The sequence below is a fragment of the Microcebus murinus genome, chromosome 8 (genome assembly GCF_040939455.1).
Source record: "Microcebus murinus isolate Inina chromosome 8, M.murinus_Inina_mat1.0, whole genome shotgun sequence".
Lineage (NCBI taxonomy): Eukaryota > Metazoa > Chordata > Mammalia > Primates > Cheirogaleidae > Microcebus > Microcebus murinus.
The window spans coordinates 96,330,001-96,354,015 of NC_134111.1; the positions used below are offsets into that span (position 1 = coordinate 96,330,001).

Sequence of the window (24,015 nt, forward strand, 5' to 3'; positions counted from 1 at the left end):
CCCGTAATTCCTGTCGCGTCACTCGGTCTTGCAGTTCTCTGGCCCAGCGGCGTTTACAGGAGGTCACTGCCGGGACACAGGGAACCAGTGTGCGGTAAAAAATGCAACCCGACAGCACCACGCTCCTTACCAGAAGTGGAGCTCTAGAATTTTCCGAGTCGACTCAGAGGAAGACCCCACAGTGAGTTGGGTGAGGATGGAAACTGGGTGCGATGACTAGAAAGTGCTTGGATTGGTTAAATAGACCGACAATAAGCAGGAAGATATCGTTCCCAATGCGCTTTGCATTTTGTCCTCTCTCGGTTTCAGTGAAACGGTCTAGATTCTGTCAGGCGTGCGTCTCTTCATCTGTCAGCACCGCGGCTCTTGCCAGGATTCTCCCTTCCACCCATCAGGCATAATTTTCAGACTTTGTCTTTCCTGTCAGGAAAAGTTTAATTCATCGTTTTCCTCAGGCTTTGGAAGAATTTCTTACTTTAGAGGAAAAGTGACAGGGAGATTTTATGACAAAAAAAAAGTATTCAGATTTTTCTTCATATGTGATCAAAAATTTACATTTTTTTTGTGGGAGTAATACCTACACATGGTAAAAAAGTCGACAGGTTCATACGACTATACGGTGGAAAACCTCCAGACTCCATCCCCTCCGTTTCCCAAGCACCTGATTCCTCTTGACAACTGCAGATATTACGTTTTTTCTAGAGATTATCTATAAATGAGTGGAGATATTCTTCACGTGTCTTTTACAAACGTCTTTTTCTAATGTCTAAATCCAGGTGAATTCTGAAAAGCAATATATTAAACATACATTAAAATGTACTAAATGTATAGAAATAGTTTATCCAGTTAAAGCCCCGGTTCTAGACTCCATAGCCTGTTTTTCGCCTGCTCACTCTAACAGAAATGTGACTGAACTTGTAATCCATCTGGAAGTGCCATGGGTACTCTGGAGCCTGCTGTGGCGTGTTTCTTGTCCTTTACCGCCTAGCTCATCTTGCCTGCATTATGGCCATTAGTCATTTCCCTCTGTAACGGAGAGAAGGGCCTCCAATCTATTGCAAATAGAGCAATAATAGGGAGGGGATCTTTTGTTATTAAGATCTAGGCACGAAGCTGGTTGGGGATCCAACTGGCCACACTCCAAGAAGGGAAACTCGGTCAGTCACTGGGGCGCAGTGAGTGGTCTGGAAATGGGAGGACACATCTTTTATGATCCCGAAGCTTAGAGGGGAATGCAACCACGTGGATGTTTATGTCTGATACTTCTAGGTGTCTGAGAGAAGAGTCTGCTTTCCTTGCTAGGGGTTTCCACTCAGGAGTAGATGGGCACCAGTGTTCCTCCTTGGCCCTCCTCGGCCCAGAGAGGGCCGTGATTCCTGTGCCTGCCCTCTGCCAGTGTTGGAGCCACTACTGTAAGAACTTGTGGCTTGGTGATCACTCAAGTGCTTCTAAAACCCCTGGGCTCCCTGAATCTGAATGTAGCAACACCCTTACTAATTTCTCAGCTGCCTTTCTCAGTTTAACCACTTCTGACTGAATGCTTTATTTATACCTTGACAATTCTTGGTACCCTCAGGCAGCCAAATGTGTCTGTCACCAAGATAGGGGCCCACCCACCCCCTCATGGCTGCAAGCTGCGCCTCTGGTAAGGGATTCTGGAGAAAGGAGGGGAGTCCTTTGTTTGGGTCTGTCGTGCTACAGAATGTATCTGGATTCTTCGAGGCAGACGCGACTCTTCCCTCCTCATTCCCTCCCGTTGACTATTCAGAAGAAAGCATATGAGGCCTACTGTGGAGGAAGTATTAAGTCCAGAGAGGTTAAGTCTTTTGAATTTTACTCAAGTCCAACCATTTAGGGCAGCAACTCAGGCTGGCCATCCCTGCTCTTTGAGGAGAAGACACACAGTGGGGGGAGACAGGCAGCTGTGTCTAGGGCAAGGCAAGTTAGCCATACTGTCTTCTTTGATCCCTGGGGCCTGAGCATTCCTTGGGGTTTTCTGGTGTGGTCTTCAGGTTCTAGTTATTCCATTCCGGCTGCCTTGTGATTCGTTGGGTTCTACGTCCACAGCCGAGCAGAGGTGAAACCAACCTGCGAGCTCCTATCTCAAGCCCACCAAGAGAGACGTGGGGGTTTCCTGGAGATTTATTTTTACCTGTTGCTCCCCAGGCAGAGGTTCCATTACACAGAGGCATTTCTCAGTGCATGATCTAGTTTACATATCAACTATCAAGGAATAAAAAAGCCAACAAGACCCTGACATTGAACCCCCAGCTGAGTGGGATGGTATACGCCTGTGATGGCTGGAAGCCCCTGAGTCCCACCTCTTATTTCTGTCGGCGCTTCTCCCACCCAGACGGAAATGAGCTGGAGAGAGGTATTCTCCCTGGTAACCACGTGGAGTAGAATTTCTTCCTGCAGGGGAGCAGAGGAGAGAGGAATGAAGGTTTGTAGATCCTACTTCTCTTCACCTCATGGGGAGGCTTCCCTGATCCCCACAGCTAAAATGTCACCACCTGTGCCCCTTCACCATCCATCTCTACACGCTCACCTGGCTTTATTTATCTTTGCTCTCTGTGTCTCCCCACCCTCCCTCCCCTACCGGAACATGAGCGCCCTGAGCACAGGCTATGTCTGATTCACGTACTGCTGTGTCCTCAGCGCCCGAAACGGCACTCATCCCATTTGTGGGTGCACAAAGAATATTTGTCACACAAATAGGGAACCTCTGCTGATGCCAGGCACTGTGTCGGACCCTGTCCAGACACTATACATTTAGCACAGGTAACATTTAACACAGGACCGGTACTGGTCTGTGGCCTGTTCTGAAATCGGGCCTCACAGCAGGAGGTGAGGTGTGAGGGAGCCGGTGAAGCTTCGTCTGCATTTACAGCCGCTCCGCACGGCTGGCATCACTGCATAAGCTCCGCCTCCGGTCGGATCAGCGGTGGCATTAGACTCTCACAGGAGTGCGAGCCCTACTGTATGCAAGCTGCACATGTGAGGGACCTAGGTTGCATACTCCTTCTGAGAATCTAATGCCCAGAGAGCTGAGGCAGTGATGCTAGCATGGAGAGCGGCTGCAAGTCCAGATTATCATTAGCAGGGAGGTTGCATTATGGGGAGTTGTATAATTATTTTATTATATGTTATAATGTAATAACAGTGGAAATAAAGTGCACAGCAAATGTAATGCGCTTGAATCATCCTGAAACCATTTCCCCCCACCCCCGCTCTGTCTGTGGAAGAATTGTCTCCCATGAAACCAGTCCCTGGTGCCACAGAGGTTGGGCACTGCTGGTTTAAGGCACCCAGTCTGTGATATTAATACCTTGCTATGGCATCTTTAGTAGTCTAATGGTTATTTTCATACTGCAGCAGTTGGGGAGTTGAGTCGTTGCAACAGAGGCTATGTGGTGAGCAAAGCAAAAAGAACTCACTAGCTGGCTCTTCACAGAAATTGTTCGCCAACTCTTAGTGTAGATGGTGGTTTCAAGGTCATATAGCTGGTCCATTCCTGAGTCAGCATTTGAACCCCAGTCAGCACCAGTGAATCCTGCGCCCTGCCCTTCCCTTGCGGGCATACGGCCCCTCCTCTGCCAGGAGAGCTGGGGCAAAAGGGTAAAGTCAGCGTGGCTCTTTTCTTCAGTTCCTGATCTGTCCTGTGGGCAGCTGTCATGGGGAAATGCTGAGTCATAAATAATCCTCACGTTAATGCCAAGGCAGCCGGAAGGGAAATGTCAGTAGGATATGTTATTTCAAATAAGTGCAAATTTCATAATTCAGCCAATTTTTGTAGACCATTTCTCTTACAGCAATCGCTGCTTCATTTGAGTCATGGTAAATTCTGATGATCACTTGTAAAGGTGGAAGAAACGTGTCTTCATTTGGACATGCGACTGGGATATGTACACGATACAGAACCGGCCAAGTGGACCAGGGCAGAGAGAGGAACGATTGATCTTATTTATAAAAACTGGCCCTTGTGTCTTTCAATCACCCAATACAATGACAGTATTGTGACGTTCTTTGCTTGAGCTAGTAATTGAGAGGCTCTAGGAAACTTCGATTTCCACTAAACGGAATGGCTCATTAGTGTGATTTTATCCTCTCGGAAACGTATCACAGAAGTCAGCTGTCGCAATCGGCTTCATTCCCACAAAGGCCCCTTCTGGGCAGTGCTCAGAGAAGCAGGGGTTGCCAGCACCAACGTCCACAGGGCCAGGCTGGTGGGTTAAAGAAGGAAGCCAGTCAGGTGGAGAAAGCAGCTGCCCTGCACCACCCACGCCACCCCTGCCACCCCCGTCCCCTCCAGCCCACTGTGGCCATGAGGAAACAGGCCAGCTGTTCCCAAATCTTCTGCTTTTTCGCAAGAAGCCGGAAATTCAGATTCGATCTGAAATTTCCCAATTTCTAAGTTTTGGCAACCAATTCAACATAAAGGGAAAAAAAAAAACCCACCTGGGCCAGACAGGTTTTATCTGTGGGTTGGACCCTACAATGGGCTCCCAGTTGATGACTCTTGCTCTGGTCAGACTCTGTGGCAAGGGTGAAGGTTGAGATCAGTCTGAACTCTTGTGTGCTCATCAGCACACACCTCAAAACCTCTCTTCAGTGTGTGGTCTTCCCACGTGTGTTTCTGTGCTTATATCTGACCCATCCAGTCTTGCACCCAAGTTCTCTTCCCTTTATTTCTGGATACTGAAATTCTTGGGGTTATCTAAGCCACTGCTGTTGGAAATGTCAGCATCTGAATCTCATGTTCCCAAGCAAGGAGCTGCTGGCTGAGTTCGGTCAGCAGGAAGGAAAGGACTAGATTTTTCTGTCACCCTGACAATGTTTTCTAAACCTGGAGTGAGGCTTCCTGACTCAATCTCTGGTGCTCTACACACAGGAGTTGCCAAGGAACAGAAGAAGGGATACTAAAAATACAAGCTTTGCCATCTCTCTGTTCTTTTTCCTTCAAATCTTTTCTCTGGAAACTGCCTCCACTCACTCTTGAATTTCCATTTGTTTTTCTCATTTCTACATTCATTCATTCCCTCAATAAACAGGATGGAAATAGGCAATAGATATAAATTGAAAGGCATACCATGGGGTTCCTTAGAAAAATTCATCATGGTGGGTGCCTTTAAACCAAGCAATAATTTATGCAAAGGCATCTCTAAAAGTTATTTATTTTTCTTAATAGGCTCTATATGGTAGAGCAGTTTTAGGGTCAGAGCAAAATTGCAAGGAAGGTCCAGAGAATTCTCATATACCCTCTCCTCTGCACACAGCCTGCCCCACTATCAAACTCCTACACCAAAGCTCACATTTATTATAATCAGTGAACCTCCAGCAGCACGGCATTATCACCCAAAGCCCATAGTTTACATTAGGGCTCATTCTTTGTGTCGTGTATTCTATAGATTTGGACAAATATATAATGACATGTATCCACATTACAGTATCATACAGAATAGTTTTATTGCCCTAAAAATCCTCTGCATTCCACGTATTTGTATTTTTTTTAACTTTCAAGTGCTTAAGAACAGGCTCAGTAAAATGTTTATAACACAGATGGAGGATGATTTAATCTCTTTAGGAAAGGGCTGGTTAGCATCACATCCGAGTGCAGGGGGAGGTTGATATAGACATGTAGAAGATTTCCCCCCAAAGTTACTTAAGATTATAAAGTAGCATTAAGGCAGTTGACCCTGATGAAACAGCTAGCAAGGGACTAGTGAAGTTATCCTGGAACTGCTCTCCCCTCCCCATCCCTTCTCCCAGGATTTCCGTGCAAACCGTTTGGAAGGCTCAGTGCTCAATACATTGGCAATACCATTTTTTTCAAGAAAGATGATCTCAATTTTTAGCTCAGTTTGGAAGTCCTTGTTGCAATGAAGAACATCTATATTTTCTGAGCAGACTTACCAAGGAAGGAAGGCATCTTCGGTCCAAACTCTACCAGACTTATATATTTTAGGAAGCCTCAATCAGTCCAGCCCATGAATAAAAAAATCTCCTCAAAGAAACATTGTAAAATATTGTATTTTTTATATTTTTGTATATATTAAACCAACTATTTAATACATATTTGTATGTTAAACATTATCAGAGGTTCCTGATCCCTGGCCTGGAGACAGGGTAATGTCACATTCCTGCTGTAGCTGAGACACATTTGGGGACTCTTCAAGATGTCAGATGAGAATGGAGCCCAGAAACGAAGGCGAAGGCCCTACAGTAGTGGGGAAGGAAGAGGGTATTGGGGTAGTAAAATGCTGCACTAACAATTACCGTGACCTAATTTGTGCCTAAGCCAGTCCCTAAGCTCTTGTCTTCTAGCTCCAGACCTATCCTTCGTACCTTGCTTTGTGATTCTGGGGGTGGATCTCTGCAAACCACATTTTTGCTTTGGAGTTGGCTTCCCATAAGGTTCTGCCTACAGAGGGATGCTAGAGGGAGACTACAAAGCTGGAGGGGGAAGGCGCACACACTCCTGCCTGACCACGTCCTGCTCCTGTGAGCGCCACCCAGGCAGTTCCTTCCCGTGGGTACCACTGAAGGCAGTTTGTGGTATTTTCAACACTTATGGAACCAGCCTCCTCACAGTCCGTCAACTCTAATGTCTCGCACCTCTCTTCGAGGGTCTGGTTCTCAGCTCTGTGAGGTTCTTCCTCTAAACACCTAAGTTTTAACAGTGTGAGCCTCTTCTTTTTGTTCCCCAGGTCCTGGGGGTGATCGCTGCCTCCTGCAGGTGCTACCTCCACGACAGTCGAGTGTTGTCTTTTCGCCGTTTCTGTTACCTACCTAGTCAACACATTTATACTTAGTTAGCAATTAAATCCTTTGCGTTCGAACAACGGGTGACGTTTCCATCTCCTGGCTAGACCCTGGATGACACACACCTAAAGATCGCTCTGCTCGTTCATTCCTCGAACACATATGCAATGAGTTCCCGCTGCGTGCCAGGCGCTGTGCTGAGTGCTTCAGACAAGCTGTCTGCAGTCATGCAAAGGGAAGGAGGGAAACACACAATAACCAAGCATAGTGGAATTTCTTCACCCACCTCACCTTCCCAGAGGAAGAGATGTAAACTCTCCATCTCTAATGTAAATGGTTCATGCTCATCTAGCCTCTCGATTTATAATCTCGCAGTAGCCATGCTTCCCAGACCACCATAAAACCCACTAACCGATGCCCCTGCAGGCTGATGGCCAAGTTCCCGAATGCTCTGTTCCCCCACCCCTAGGCGAGACCCACACCAGCCAAGACTCAGTTGTGTTTGCTCCCAATCCTGTGTATGCCACTTGTCCTTATATTTCTGATTACGTTTTTCAGTGAAATAGTATGTAAACTAATGTACTGTGAGTGCTGAAAGGATGAGCATTGTTTTTTTATAAAAACTCAATTACGGGAAGGTTGCTATCCACAGTGATACAAGTAGATATTATCTGTCTGGGAAGGGCACTTCACCTCTGCTGGATTCGTTCCAAAGACCTGTACCACCAGTCTAATCAGGAGAAAAGCCTTAGATAAACCTACATTGGGAGACAGTCCACAGGATATCTGGCCAGGGTCTCTGAAGACTATCAGCGTTATGAAAAATAAGGAAAAACTGAGTAACTGTCACAAAGCAGAGGAAACGTGACCACTAAATGCAGCGAGGCACCCTGGCTTGGATCCTGTGATGGAAAGAGGACAATGGAAAAAAGTGGTAAAAGCCCAATAAAATCTGTACTTTAGTTAATAATAATGTACCAATATTGGTGTCTTAATTTTGACAAATGTACCATAGTAATGCACATATTAGCAACTGGGAGAATTGGGTGAGGGGTAGTCAGGAACCCTCTGTACTATCTTTGCAACTTATCTACAAATCTAAAATTACTCCAAAATAAAATGTTTGTTTAAAAAAGAACCAACTAAATTACACACTTTAGAAGATTTGATAATGGCGGGTTGCTTTTAAACAATGCTGTTAAATTAGGCGTGGGCAGAACCCAATAGCAAAAGATGAACACTTTTTTATTCTTGCTTTGCAAGTTTCCTTTTAGGGATGTTCCACTTTAAAGACAATGAAATCAGAAATTGTGATGATGCTTTATGGCTATCGTTTATGCAAGAAAGATGCTGCTGACCTCCAATCAACACTCTCAGGATGATGGCTTAGGTTAAAACACAGACCAAGGAATGTGCATTTATTTATATTTTCACAAAAATATTTCACATATGTATGTATCACTTGTTATAATTCCCCAATTTTAGCACCTCATTCTCAATCAACTTACCAACTACTAGGCTGAATTGCATTAAATAAGATGGCTTTTACTAAAAACTAAAATAAGAAAATCACAGACTGTGAACAGTGCTCTGAAAGAAAGAGGCAGGATGGGGGTGATAGTGACAGGCAGGGACGGGAGGGCTTCTTGGGGGGTCAGGGAGACTCTCGAAGGAAATGACATTTGTGTTGAGGTCAGAATATGGCTTAGGGAATTTTGGGTTAATGAAGCAGAAAATCATGTACACAAACGGATGCAGCAAAGCGAGACGCATGTGCTGACAGGGAGCAGCGGGGACGAGGGGAGGGTCCCGTTTCTCACTGGGATGGCAGAAGAGACTTCTTGGAAGAGGCTGCCATGCAGCCGTGCTCTGAAAGAGAAAAAGGTGTTTCCCAGGAAGATGCAGGGAGGAGGCAGCAGCGTGATTCAGGTAGAGGTAGAAATATTAAAAATCACAGAGATGCGAAATATCGGGGAACCTACGTAGTTTGGTACAGGTGAGTTACATAGTCAGATTTGTGTGTTTGAGAGAGTGTTTAGGAACAGGCCAGCCCTACTCCTTAAAGTGTGTTCCAAGGATCAATAGCGTCAGCATCACCAGGGAGCTTGTTGGAGATGCAAAAATCTTGGGCTCTTCCCAGACCTCCTGAGTCAGGAACTATATTTTAATAAGAATCCCAGGTGACAGCTGGGCCAAAGGTAGTGAGTTATCTCCACAGATTGTTCACAGCCAGTGACAGATCCAACTCCTTGTTCTGCTCTAACCCCTATTCCCATTACTGTACTTGACTTGCCTTTAAAAAAAAAAAAGAGTCCCAGATGATTCAGATGCATAATATAGTTAGAAAACACTGGTATGGAGGATGGACTGGAGAGATAAAACGTGAAAATATAAATATTTGTAATAAAATAAATTACATTGAAAACAAAGAGAATAAATTCTTGAACCTCATCATGTCTTAATTATTTTACTATATTGTTTTACTATATTTTACTATTATCCAGCTCTAGAGGTTATTTGCACCCACCGAGTCTGTCTGATGGAAATACCACATGATGTTGTGCTTCTGTGCATCTCTTCCTACCTCCACAATCAGGGATGTTGCAGAAGTAGCTTGAAACCCGCCACAGTGGAAATATTTACACCATGTTAAGGAGCAAATGCTACAGATCGGGGCTTAATTTGTTGTTTTGTTGATTTTCTAGATCAGAAGTCAGCAAACTTTTACTACAAAGGGCCAAATAGTAAATATTTAGGCCGTACTCTGTTATGACTATTCAACTATGCTATTGTAGCATAAAAGCAGACAAGGATAATAATAGAGAAATGAGCGTGGTTCTGTTCTGATAAAATTTTATTAGCAAAAACAGGCTGCTGTTTTTAATATGTTAATATTATCTTTAAATGTTTATTATTGATATGATTATATTATTAACATTAATGATATTAATTAATAATACTAATATTTAATATTACAATATTACTAGTTTGTCAATTTTTGGTCTCAATAAAGAGAGAGAAAGTGTTAACAATATACATGAAATTTTAAAGTGTTTAAATACATTAAATTTTAAAGTGTTTCCTGTCTTCAGCTATTACATTGTGAATAGCATAAAAAATTGAGGAAATATACTTCCAGTATTCAAAAATCTATTATCTGATTCAGCTAAGAAATTACCCACATCACTGATGAATGAGTGAAGTTTCAATATACCTCTTCCTTGCTTCATATTCATTATTGAAAACAAAAATAGAAACCAATATCCATGTTGCGAACTCATTTATTTATTTATTGCTCCACAGAATGGCTATAGTTATAAGAGTTCAGTAAAAACTGGCTGGACACAGTGGCTCACACCTGTAATCCCAGCACTTTGGGAGGTCGAGGTGGGAGGATGGCTTGAGGCCAGGAGTTCAGACCAGTCTGGGCAACAGGGAGACCTCATCTCTACAAAAAATAAAAAGTTAGCGGAGCATAGTGGTGTGCACTTGTAGTTCCAGCTGCTTGGGAGGCTGAGGCAGGAGGATTGGTTTAGCCCAAGAGTTTGAGCAGTCCAAACTTCTCGCTCCAAATTTACCTCTGCCAGCCTGGATGGTGCTCCTGAGGTGATTGCTACCCTGTGTCCTGTGCCCTGAGGTAGATTCCTGCTCCGCCAAGGAAGCTTGCGATTTGTTACAGTGACCTGCTCAGGAAGAGCAGGCTCAGCTGGAACCTGGCTCTATTCTGGAATCTCAGTAAAATTAACCCCGACGCTGGGTTTCCTAAAATGTGTTGTGCAGAACAAGAAGGGACTATGTGGAAAAGACGTTCTGAGGTCACTTAGGTTCAAAATGTTCCAAGTTAAATAAAGTTAATGATAAAGCTAAAGATATTTAATGACTGCAGAACATCTCAGAGCCTTGAGTGGGCCAATGTAGATTGTGACTCTCCGGTAGGTATAGCATTTCTCTACCTATTTGATCTCAGAATCCCTTTTTCTGTACATGTCTATCTTTCATGACTGTTTGCTACGGTTCGAATATTTGTTTCCTCTAAAACTCGTGTTGAAATTTAATTGCCATTGTAACGGTGTTAAGAGGTGGGACCTTTAAGAAGTGATTGGGCCATTAGTGCTGCGGGGGTGGGCTTGTTACAGAAGGGCGAGTTCGGCCCCCCTTGCTCTCTGTCACCCTCTCTTTGCTCTGCTACCTTAGGAGGCTCCCACTCTGTGAAGATGCAGCTCGAAGGCCCTGACAAGAAATCAGCATCTTGATACCAGACTTTCCAACCTCCAGAACTGTGAGTCAGTACATTTCTCTTCATTATGCATTACCTGGTCTATGGCATTTTGCTAAAGCAGCACAAAGCAGACTGAAACACTACTGTTCTCTGGAGGAAAGTTTGACAAACAGTATCCTCAGGCAATCCCCAAAGGTGGCAACAGCAGGGACGAAAAGTGGCTTCTTTTTTCTTTGAGGCAAAAGTGTTTATTCCAGTATTTTAGTTCAGGTAGAGCGTTGTTCAGCTTCAGAACCTGCATTGGGTTTAAACCAGCCATTTTTACTGTACAGTAAAGGAGCTTTGGGCCTTACGGTGTGATTTGGGCCTGGAGCTTGAATTGGCTTCATACTTTGACTGGAATGGTTCTTTCTATGTGATTTTTTATTGTGTTTTAAGAATAAGGTATTCCCATGTCATTTTAAAATCCAGAATCTGCTAATTGGTAAATGGTGATAAGTGAATCTACAGGTTTACTCACACAACTGTTGTTGCTATTCACTCGTCATTCAATTTCTTAGAAACTCCTGGGAGATATAGGTTAAGCAAACAGAGTATTTTTTCATATATTAGCTGTATCTATACCCTGCTACTCTACATGCTGTGGAAAGTTTTATGGATACTCCAAGGAATGTAGTAGAAAAAAAGAATCATTTTTATCTCCTAGTAAAGCAGAAACCACAATGTAAATAATTTAAATATTTCCTCTTATACAAAGAATATCCTATATAGCAATAGAGACAACGACTATGACAATATTGTCAGACTTAGGAAGCCAAGGGGAAGAGAAATGGCACAAATTTGGGGTAGAAGAGACCCCTGTGTCTCATACCAAAGATCCTGGGATTCAGGATCATAGGATGGGAGACAACTGTGAGGATCACTTAGTATACACCCTTTCATCTTGCAGATGAGGAAACTGAACCATAGAGAAGGAATCTGGGCAAGGATGCCTGGTTAACACATTGCCTGCCATGCTAGAAAAAAATTTTTTTCCATGTGGCCATGGTGTTTTATTACGAAAATAGAATAAAAACTTTGAAAACAAAACTATCCTTTCTCATTTAATGAAAAATGGGTTATTTTTTTATTGTTTTCTGCACATGAGTTATGTGCAACTTGAAGAATAGTTCTTGCAGCTCCCAAGGTGAAGAGACACATGCTTCACGAGGCCCCGGGCTCAAAACTAGCGTGAGTTAAGTACAACTCACATGGCAGTTAATGCGTTAATTTGGTAAAGCCAGAATGAATGAAAGCTGCCACCTTTCAGTTCACTTCCTATGAAGCTCTGGTCCCTCCAGGCATCCTCTAGCCTCACCCTGCTTTGCTAATGTGGATCCCCCCAAATACACGTGTCCTCAGAGTTGCTTCTACTTCTCCGCACAGCCTTTCACTGCTGAGGTTTGGGAGCCAATTTCTTGGTATTTGCTGACCCTTGCTGCTCACCTTTTCTCAACACTCCGATAACACAATATGAAAACATCAGAATCTCTTCACCACAGGAGACAATCCATTTGACAATCCTTCTCCTAAACTGAGTTAATATCTAAACTCCAGCGAGACACAGAACAATGGGAATCCTATTATTTAAGAACAGAAATGGCCTGGTCTTTGTACTTCCTTTGAAGCAGCCAACACACCTTTCTTCTTGTTTCTTTTTTTATTTTTATATACTACAAAATATAGCAATTGTCTTAGGGTGGTGAGATCTTTTATTGGCAAGAAGAGTTTTTTTTTTTTTTTGCTAGAAAATATTTGTAGTTCTTTTAAAAAGCAAGCAAGATTTGCATGAGAACCTGCAAGCTTAGTTGCAGACTACTTAAAATAGATGTGATAAAATGATCTGTAATGGAGAGAGAGAGCTTGTTATAGTTCAGTGATCTGTTGAATTTCATGTATTAACTTAGGCAATCAATCAACATAGAAACCATGCACATAAAAACCATAAAGTTACTTTATAGGGCTTATTATACTTGAGTGGCTATTAAATACTTCGCAAAACAATATACACCAGCTGGAGGAATTCAGCCACATCCACAAACCAAAAACATTAAGAAGAAGAAGAAGAAAAAATAATACACAATATCAAAATGAACATTTCTTTTAAATCAGTTTTATTTATTGAGGTATGTTTACAAAGAATACAGGCATTCACATTCAATGAATGTTTGACAAATATGTGTGTTCATGTAGTCATTTAACCAGCACCACAATCAAGATATAAAACATTTCATCAGCCAAAAAGTTCTCTCATGCCCATCTATGAGTAAGTTGTCAATATGATCTCCTTTTACTCCCTAAATATTTCAGTTTATATTTCCTAAAATTCTCTTATGTGACCACAGGACAATTATCAAAATCAAGAAATTAACTCTGAAACAATGCTATTATTTAATCTACAGATCTTATTAAGACTTTGCCAATTGTCCCAACAATGTCTTTTATAACAAAAGGAATACAAAATTTATTTAGTCATCTTGTCTCTTTTGTCTCCTGGGACATGGAACAATTTTCTGAGTCTTTCTTTCTCATGACATTGGCATTTTTGAAAAGTACAGGCCGCTTATTTTGTAGATTGTTCCCCAGTTAACTCAGGTTTGTGCGATGTTTTCTCATGACTAGGTTTGGGTTATGCATTTTTGGCAGGATTACCATGCAAGTAATGCTGAGTTCTCTCAGCACATCCTGTCAGGAGACCCATGCTGTTGACTAGTCTCATTGCTACAAGGTTACCTTTGGTAATTTGGTTGAGGTGGTATCTACCATGTCTGCCCACTGTAAGGTTACTATTTTACTCTTCATAATTAAATAGTATTTTGGGGAAGTATTAATTGAAATCCACTATATTATTCAATATCTATACTCATGAGTATTTCTCTCCTAAGACGGTAAGATCTCAATAGGCCAAAATCAATTAAACGGAAGTTATCTTTTGCTAAACTTTTTGTTACTCTCTACAACCTGGTGAAAGGAGAGAACTTAAAAAATGTTTTAGAGCTCACATCAGGAATTTCTCTCTTCAAATGGATTTTCTAGGGTCCACCTACAGTTTGAGTACTGATCTTTAACCCTAGCATCTACTGCAGTTAGCCATTATCATGGATGTTTGAAAACCTCAGTCTTCAAGGGTTAACTTAACTGTGATGATCCTTCTGTGTTTAGAAAGTCAGGAAAGCTCGTACATTTTAGTAAGAGTTTCAACAATAGATGTTAAAGTGCTGGGGAAAAATTCCCTGTTTCCTATTTAAACTTGAATAAAAGCTTTCTGATTAACTGAGTTTCTCTAGCATGCAGAGAAAGCCTGCTCCATCTTTGACAAATATATTTCTAATAAATATCACACTGTTTATATCAATATTGACTGAGTGGGTTGTTTTATTCCATATTTAATATTTTATGCTTTTCTGCACACATGTAAGATTATATTAGCAGACTCTTAGATTTTTGCCACAAGAATGTCCCTTGTCATTTAACCTTCTGGGTTAACTGTTTTTAAATGAACATTCCTGGCATCAAATCATGTGGTAATTAATGGGTAGGAATTATGTTCATTCTCTAAAATCATCTTCTAGAACATTTATTTATTTTTTGTTGTTTCTTTAGAAGAAGTGTGGGAAAATGTGCTACCCACATTTCTCAAAGCTACGCTGTTACCACTTAAAAAAAAAAAAAGAAAAAAAGGCCAACTCTAAATGCATGCTTACTCATCCCTGGGAAGGCTTCTACATCTTTACATTTGCTGAAGCACGAGGCCCTCTAGTTTCAGATGCTTTCATTTAATGTTTTGCTAAATAAGAAATAAAGACACTAGAGGATATGTGTTTGAGCATTAAGGATGACCTTGAGCATTAAGGAGTCTGTAGCTTCCCGTTCATTCATATGCACTGGCAGAATGGTGGATGCAGAAGGAAGACATCCTTGTTTTCTTTTTCAAACAAAATTCAAGGTTGGAGGGGTACCACATGTTTATTTGGCATTCTCATCCTTCCCATCCTTTCTCGACACCCTCACTCGCTGTGAACTGCTGTCTTGTTGACCCTCCTTCATTGAATAGCCACTGAATATATGGCCATGCTGTGGCTTCCACTAAACCGGGGACTCTTTCTTGCTCTTAATTATACCCTCAGCACCCAGGTAAGCTCCTGAGACATGTCAGACAGTTGAACAGATAATTGAATGCTTTAGAGGTTTGATTAATATCCTATAATATTTTATAGCTAGAACGGGGCTTAAAATAATCCAGGACAACGCAACTTTTTATGGAAGAGGAAAGCAACTCTGAGTGGTTAAACACCTTGCTGATGTCACCAACTATTTAGTTGACAGAACAGGACTAGAACTTATTTGTAAGCTCTTTTTTCAGTGCAGCATGTATTAATATAAATAAACCTGGTTCTTACGGGACTGGACAAAAACAATTTAGAGAGAATGCAGAGTCTAGTTGCCCTATATTCTTTACTTACTGTTGACATAGCTGAGGTTCCTGGAAGAATTCACTTTTGGGAATAACAGCCTTGAAGATCAGAGTCAATGGCTGGAGATGGAGAACTTCTGTCAACCTTTATGTCAAAGCAACGTCCCCCAGGGAATCAACTGGAACCTGCTCCATTTAATGACATTTTCCATTGTAGAATACAGTGTATGGATGACCCTAGGGTCATGTTCATTCTAAACCCTTGTTTCTAATGGTCCCTGTACTTAGATTGTATTCTATCTATTTAAAATTTTAAGTACGTGTATAGATCTGAGAATAAAAAATGTTGAGTGAATAAGAAAGTTGCAAAAGGATGAATATAGTGGGACAACAGTCATGTAAATTTTTTTCTCTACTTTCTAGTCACATATGGTAAAATTCACTCTTTTCAGCGTATAGTTATATGAGTTTTGACAAATGCATACAGTTTTGTAACTACCACCATAATCAGGATACAGAACAGTTTCATTATACGCACACCCAAATTCCCTTGTGATGCCTCTTTTTAGTCAAACCTCATCTCATTCCCCAGACTTCCCTTTTCTCTAGCAATTTTCCATAATGTCACATAAATGGAATTATGTAGAATGTAACCTTTTTAGTCTGGCTCTTTTCAACATAATGCTCTTGCGATCTATCCAAGTTGTTATCTGTATCAATAGTTCTTTTTTTTATTAAGTAATATTACATTTTGCCATAGACCATAGTTTGTTGAGTGGCATTTAGGCTGTGTTCAGTTTTTGACAATTATGAATAAAGATGCTACAAACTTTTGTGCACTGTTCTCATAGGTTTTCATTTCATCTGGGTAAAAATGTAGACATGGGATTATTAAGTCATAAGATAGGCATTGTTTAACTTTGTAAGAAACTGCCAGGCTTCTTTCCACATTAATTGTAGGAGAGTTCCAGTTGCTCCATGTCCTTGCCAGTATATGGTGTTATCAGGCTTTTGTTCTATTTTTAGTCATTTTAATTAATACATAGGGGTATTTCGTTGCAGTTTAATTAGAATTTTTCTGATTACTAATAATTTTTATATGATTAATTGCCTTTTGTGTATCTTCTTTGGTAAAGTATTCGTTCAAATCTTTTGCCCATTTTTAAACACTAAATTGCTTGTTTTCTTACTGTTGAATTTTGAGAGTTCTTTATATGGACTATATAGAAGTCTTTGTCAGATATGCAAAGGATTTGCAAATACTTTCTCTTTTTTCTTTTTATTTTCTTAAAGGTGTCTTTCACAGAGAAAAACTTTTAATGTTGAAATCTAACTTATCAATTTTTTCTTATATGGATCATTGCTATTTGTATCACATCTAAGAACACTTTGACTAATCAATGTTTCCTCAAAAAGTTTTATAATTTTGTGTTTGGATTAATTTTTGTATAAGATATGACATGTACATTTTTAAGCCATAAAAACTCCCTATATATAATGTACAGTTATATATATGTGCAATGAAAATAAAAACAAACATGGATGATGGATACATGGAGTGGGAAAGAGGACCCTGAGATTGGGTAAAATAGACAAAGAAATCTTCACTAGCAACTATAACATTTTATTTCCTTTAAAATAATCAGTCTTGTTCTGTACAGCAAAAGAAATAATCAAAAGAGTAAATAGACAATCTAAAGAATGGGAGAAAATATTTAAAAACTCTGTATCCAACAAAGGACTAATGTGCATAATCTATAAAGAACTCAAGCAACTCAGCAAGCAAAAAACAAGCCGCCACATTAAAAAGTGGGTAAATGACATGAACAGGTATTTTTCAAAAGAAGATAGACAAATGGCCAACAAACATATGAAAAAATGCTCAACATCACCGATCATCAGAGAAATGCAAATTAAAATTAACACCACAATGAGATACCATCTCATTCCAATTTGAATGTCCATTATTAAAAAGTCATAAAACAATAGATGTTGGTGGAGATACAGTGAAAAGGGAATGCTTACACACTGTTGGTGGGATGCAGGAAAACTAGACTCAATCACCAGCAGACCCACTCTAAAGAAATGACTGATGTGTGACCTTTGAGCACCCACTGTGTACCTCCACATGTTGCCAAAGGTCAGGCTGCAGAACCAGAGCAGGTGCTTGCACATACTGGGGCTGCCCCCACCCCCGTAGTGGCCTTTTTAATTGTGAGCCACATGGCAGTGGCCCAGGCTGGCACCCAGCTGCTGGGGGTAGGCAATACAAAAAGAGAAAAAAATGGCTATAGAAGGAGTTTTTATAAATAGAGAGAAAATGATAAAAGAAAGGATTTTGGAATTTAAGGACAGAAGAAAGAGCACGTAAACAAAAATAGAATAGATGCAATAGGCTTTCCTTTTTAATTTTCAATATTATGTTATTCAGTGGAGGCAAAAATGATAACACTGACATGGTTCTCAATGCATATAGAGGAAATATTTAAGATAATATTATAAATGGGCATAAAGGGAGATAAATCTTCTCCACTTTACTGTAACTGATAAAATGACACCACCAGTAGACTGTCATAAGTTTCATATATTTAATCTAATACCTAGAAAAAAAAAGCCTAAAAATCTGTACAGAAAGATATACTCAAAAACAAATAGATACATCAAAATAGAACTCTAAAAAATGTTCATGTAACCCATGAGAAGGCAAAAAAAAAAAAAAAGAGAGAGAGACTGGGACTTGTATACCAACAGAAACTGACAATAACACAATGCCAGACTTAAGCCTCTTAAACCCTAATATACTAAAAAATGTTCTACATATACCAATTAAAAAAACAGATAATGGCAGATTGGATTAGGAGACATGACTCAACTATCACATACTCTTACTAAAAACTTACTTCAAATATAATGATATAGGTATTGAAAGTAAAAGGATGGAAAAAGATATATTGTGAAAATATTAGTCAAAGAAAAGCAGGAGCGGTTGTAGCAATATCAGATTTAGTAGACTTTAGAGGAAAGAAAATCAGCAGAGAAAAAGGAGAATATTATAAACTGATAAAAAGAACCTATCCACCAAGAAGACATATAAATGTGTACATACCAAACAACACAGCTGCAAAATATGTGAAGCAAAAACTGTTAGAAGTAAAAGGAAAAATAGACAAATCCACACTTATAGTTGGAGATTTCAATACTCTTCTCTCAACAATTTACAGAATAGCTAAACAGAAAATAATGCCAATGACCAACAGGATAGAATTGACATTTATATAACACTCTGCCTAAAAACATCAGAATACGCATTCTTTCCAAGTGCCTGTGGAATATATACCAGAATAGACCATATCCTGGGCCACAAAACAGACCCCAAAACATTTAAAGTAGTTGAAATCATATGGTGTATTTTCTGCCCACAATGGAATAAAATCAGAAATGAAAAACAAAAGGAAAACATAAAACTCTCCAAACAATTGGAAACTAAGGAACACACCTCCAAATAATCCATGGGTCAAAGAGGAAGTCTCAAAGGAAATAAAAAATACATTGAGATTAATTAAAATGAAAATATAACATATCAAAATTTGTTCCCATGACAATGACATAATTGTAAAAAAAATCCTAAGGAAGAAACAAGCAAAAACTCTTAGAACTAATAAGTGAGTTCAGCAAGGTCATAGGGTTAAGCTTGCAACACCAATTGTATTTTTATATACTAGTAATGAACATATGAACACTGGGATTTAAAATATATTATTCACAATAGCTTTAAAAATAAAATAAATCTAACAAAACATACATAAGACTTGTATGCTGGAAACAACACAATGCTGGTGAAAGAAATTGAAGAAGATCTAAATAAATTAAGAGACATGTTGTGTTCATGGGTTGGAATACTCAACATAATGATGATGTCAGTTTTCCCCAAATTTATATACAGTTTTACCACAATTCTTACAAAAATTCCAGCAATATTTTTGCAGCTACAGACAAGATTATTCTAAAATGTATATGGAAAGTGAAAGGAACTAGAATAGCTAAAACAATTTTGAAAAGAAAGAATCCAATGGAAAAAAATCACCTACCTGATTTCAAGACTTACATGGGTACAGGAAGCAAGGTTGTGTGGTATTGGTGGAAGGACAGACACATAGATCAAAAGAACAGAATAGAGGGCCTTGAAATAGACCCACACAAATATGCACGACTGATGTTTGACAAAGGCACAAAAACAATTCCGTGGAGGAAATAAAGCCCTCCCTCGGTATCCACAGGACCTCCGTGGATTCCAAAACCCATGGATGCTCAGATCTCACAGTGGGCCCTGTAGAATCTGTGGATACACAGGTTTGGCATTCTCAGATTCAACCAACCATGGATGAAAAATACAGTATTCATGGGATGCAGAACCTGTGTATACGGAGAGCTGACTTTGTGTAGCCTTTTCAACATAGAGTACGGAGGCAATCATCATAGGCAAAAATATGAATCCTGACCTAAGTTTCAAACCTCATGAAAAATTGACCTGAAATGGATCATGAACATAAATATAAAACATAAAGCTATAAAGCTTTTTTGAAGAAAATATGGGACAAAGTCTTCAGGATCTAGGGCTAGGCAAACAGTTATTATGTATCATACCAAAAGCACAACCCCTAAAGAGAAAAATTGATAAATTAGACTTCATAAAATTAAAAACTTTTTCTCTGCAAAAGATTCTGTTAAGAGGATGAAAAGACAAGTTACAGAATGGGAGAAAATATTTGTAAACCACGTATCTGACACAGGACTAGTATACAGAATATTCAAAGAGCTCTCAAAACTCAACAGTAAAACAAACAAATAACAAACAAAAAACGAATTCAGTTACAAAATTTCCCAAAGGCATGAGGAGACATTTCATAAAAGAGGATACTGATGGCATCTAAGAGCATAAAAATGATGTTCAACATCATTAGCTGTTAGGGAAATGCAAATTAAAAGCACAATGTAATATCACTAAATACCTATCAGAATGGCTAACCTAAAAAAAATCAATATTTTAAATTGATTTTTAATCAATAAAACACAATTTAAAAACAACACAAGATGCTGGTGAGGATGCAAGAAACTTGATCACTCATCCACTGTTGGATGAGTGAAATCTATTAATAGTATGGTACAGCCTTTCTGGAAGACAGGTTGGCAATTTCTTAAAAATTAAACAAGCAACTGCTACAACCTAGCAATTGCATTCCTGGGCATTTATTCCAAAGAAATATGTTTTTATGTGTTATGTCTATACAAAAACCTATACATGAATGTTTATAGCAATAATAATAATTTTTATTAGTAATAGCCAAAAATGGGAAACAACCCAGCTGCCCTTCAATGGATGAATGGTTAAACAAACTGTGGTACATCTACACCAGCAAATACTACTCAGCAGTAAAAAGAAATGAACTATTAATACATACAACAGCTTGGATAAACCTCCAGAGAGCTACACAGAGTTAAAAAAGCAAATCCCCAAAGGTTACATACTGCATAATCCCATTTATGTAACAGTTATAAAATGACAAAAGTATAGAAATGGAGAACAGATGAGTGGTTTCCAAGGTTTAAGGAAACAGTTGTGGTGGGAAAGATGTTAGTGTGGCTACAAAAGAGCAACTCGAGGGATCCTTGGGGTGATGGAAATGTTTGTGCCTTGACTGTATCAACACCAAGATTTGGGTTGTGCAGTGTACTATAGTTCTGCAAGATGGTACCAAGTGACAAAGGATCTCTTCGTATTATTTCTTTTGCTAAAATAATTAATTGGGAGGCCATTAGGCTGAGATGACCCAGTGCCTTGGGTTCCTACATAAACAAACCAAAACCCAACACAGAATGAAGGGTTATAGCCTAGGAAGATGAAACTTAAGCTTAACCAAATCAGAAACCACCAATTAACCTGTAACTAAGAACTTTAAGGCTACTGTTCCACTTTAACCAATCAAATATAGTCATGCACTATATAATGACATTTCCGTCAAAGAAGGATAATATATACAATGGTGGTCCTATAAGATAATAATACCGTATTTTTACTGTGCCTTTTCTGTTTGGATATGTTTAAATACACAAATTGCATTGTGTGACAATTGCCTACAGTATCCAGTACAGGTTTGTGGCTTAGGAGCAACAGGCTATACTACATAGCCCAGGTGTGTAGAAGCCTATACCATCTGGGTTTGTGTAAGCACACTCTATGATGTTCAGACAACGATCAAATCGCTAACTATGCATTTCCCAGAATGCATTCCTGCACTAAAGCGATGCATGGCTGTATTTTGTTTTGCTTCCACAAATACCTTATAAGAAGTTTTCCCTTCGCAGCCCCCTCAGTGGAGCCCAAACTGCTCGTGGTTTAGTGGTGCCCAATTCATGAAACTGTCTGCTCAAATAAACTCTAAAATTTTAACGTGTCTCAGTTAATTTTTTAACACTTACAATTACGTGTGAATCTATGACTATCTCAAAATAAGTTTAAGTAAAAAGTATATCTGAAGCAAAAATGGCAAAATGTTAGTATTTAATAAAAATAGTTGGGTATGTGGGTGTTTATTATATAATTTTCTGTACTTTAAGTTATTTTATTTTAAAAAATGCTTCAAGACATGGGTCAAATGTCTCTTCCACTCAAGGCTACTGTCAGATAGAATTACATTAGTTGCTCTTTCTCCATGATTCTATGGGGGTAAAAACCTAACGAGAACATCTTACACCCAGCACCATGCTATTCATCTTTCTTCACACCTCTTCCCATAACTCCCATATTTATCCCAGAGTCTTGGATGCAATTGTTATTCTTATTGATACTGTTATTTTTGTAATATTTAGCTGTGTCTTAAGGTTATAAATTATTTATAGAAAGAAAGAAAAAAATACTCAACAATGAGTCTTCACTCCACAAAGGAGAAACAAACAAACAAAAAAACAGGCCAAAACAAACACACTATAAGTTACAGGAATTCAAAGAAACCGTAAGGGTATTGAAAAGGACCCATAATATGCTTTTTTTTACAAAGCAATTCCTTTGCCCAGTGGGACAAAATGTGGCTTGTGGAGTGGAAATTTTGTTTTTGTTCCTTTGATGCTTTTGTTCCTTTGATGCTGTTCCTTTGAGTAACAGATACTGAACTTAACCAGCTTAAATGGTGAGAAACTGTCTTGGCTCTAAGAACTGGGGAGTTGTGATTGGGCGTAATCAGGGTTGACCGAATCCAGAGGCTCGGTTCTATTTCTCCGGGCTTGGCATTCTCCTGTGGGCTGACTCCGTCCATTGGCTAATATTGGTAAGTTCTGGGCCTCTTATCCTCACCTGGTGATGTCAGAGGAGAAAGACCCTTTCTTCCTCTTGTTTTTTCCCCTCAGCATGAGGAGACCTCCCAGGATGCAGCCTGTGCTCATCTCACCCTTTCAGCTGCCATTGCTGAGCCTATGGTGATGGATTCCCCCAGGCCAACCAGGCCTCCCTCCCAGCCTGAGGGCTCGGCTGCTCCTGAGGAACTGAGGGTTGTCCGGGAGAAGGGTAACCACTTGAGTCAGCCTGGGGTGATGGAGGCTAATATTAATAGTACAGTCCACCCTAACCTCTCTGTCAGCCCTCAGTCATGCTGTGGCTTTTATTTCTGTTTCTCTCTTCCTGCAAAGCTGCTTGGTTTTGTTTCTATTAATAAGGTTTAATATTCTGGGCTGCCTTCAAGTTAAGAAAAGAAAAGACAGAAACGTTCTTCCACGTATTTTCTGTCCATAATGATATATGGTAAAATGCCTAAAAGGCCACAGGCCAGAGTCAGGCGGGGTCATGCTACTGACCAAGAAAATTGTGGGCCCAAGTCACAAGGAGGGGTCTACAGGACGGGGGAGAGATGACTTGGGCAGAGCGCCTATTCCAGGTGGACAGAAAGGCAGAGACTGCCCTACAGGTGAGAGTGTGACAGGGGTGGTCACCTGGTGGCAGCCCCTCAGTGGCTTGGGTGAAGTTGGTGGGTCTCCCTGAAAACAGACTGGAGGCCAGAATGACACCACAGAGACCCGGGGGGCACACCCAGGTACAGCAGTATGTCCCCAGTGTGTGTTTAAAAACACAGAGATTAAAGATGTGTCCAGGGAGAATAGGAAACCAGCCAGTAAGAGAAAGAGGGAATAGTGACAGTGCAGGATCTTGGAGCGACAAGATATTCGAGCATTTAGGACCGCCATGTTTACGTCTGTGGTCCACTAAGGGATACACGAGCTCCACAGTCTCCATGGATTTGCAGGATTCATGTCAGTTTAAGCCTTCACTTACTTTCAGTAAATGAAGTCCCCCATTTTTTTAATTGAAGAAAAACAGCTACAGAATGCAAAACGAACTTGAGAACGTGGATTAAAAGCACATACGCATGAAGAGAAACCACCGAAGGTGGAGAAAAATGTTATTTAAAAATCTGTCACTAATAGTAATCACAATCTCTTAGTTTCTCTAATTGTCTCTCTAGCTTATTTGGGATAGCTTGAGATATTTATGGGACTGGCCTGGGAAAGATTTAGTGGTGATATGTAGTACTGT

At 40.0% G+C, this 24,015-nt stretch overlaps 1 long non-coding RNA gene and 1 other non-coding gene across 2 annotated transcripts in view; both read left to right on the forward strand.

Moving 5' to 3' along the window:
• Positions 1-24,015, forward strand: part of LOC105862854 (uncharacterized) — a 47,475-nt gene that overhangs the window by 33 nt on the left and 23,427 nt on the right. The window contains exons 1-2 of the long non-coding RNA XR_012920627.1: positions 1-181; positions 10,957-11,041. The exon at positions 1-181 is cut by the window's left edge and continues 33 nt beyond it. This is a non-coding gene — a long non-coding RNA (uncharacterized LOC105862854). The remainder of the gene's footprint in view (positions 182-10,956; positions 11,042-24,015) is intronic.
• Positions 17,529-17,661, forward strand: LOC142872447 (small nucleolar RNA SNORA76). The gene has a single exon (XR_012920706.1). It is a non-coding gene; the product is annotated as a small nucleolar RNA SNORA76 (small nucleolar RNA).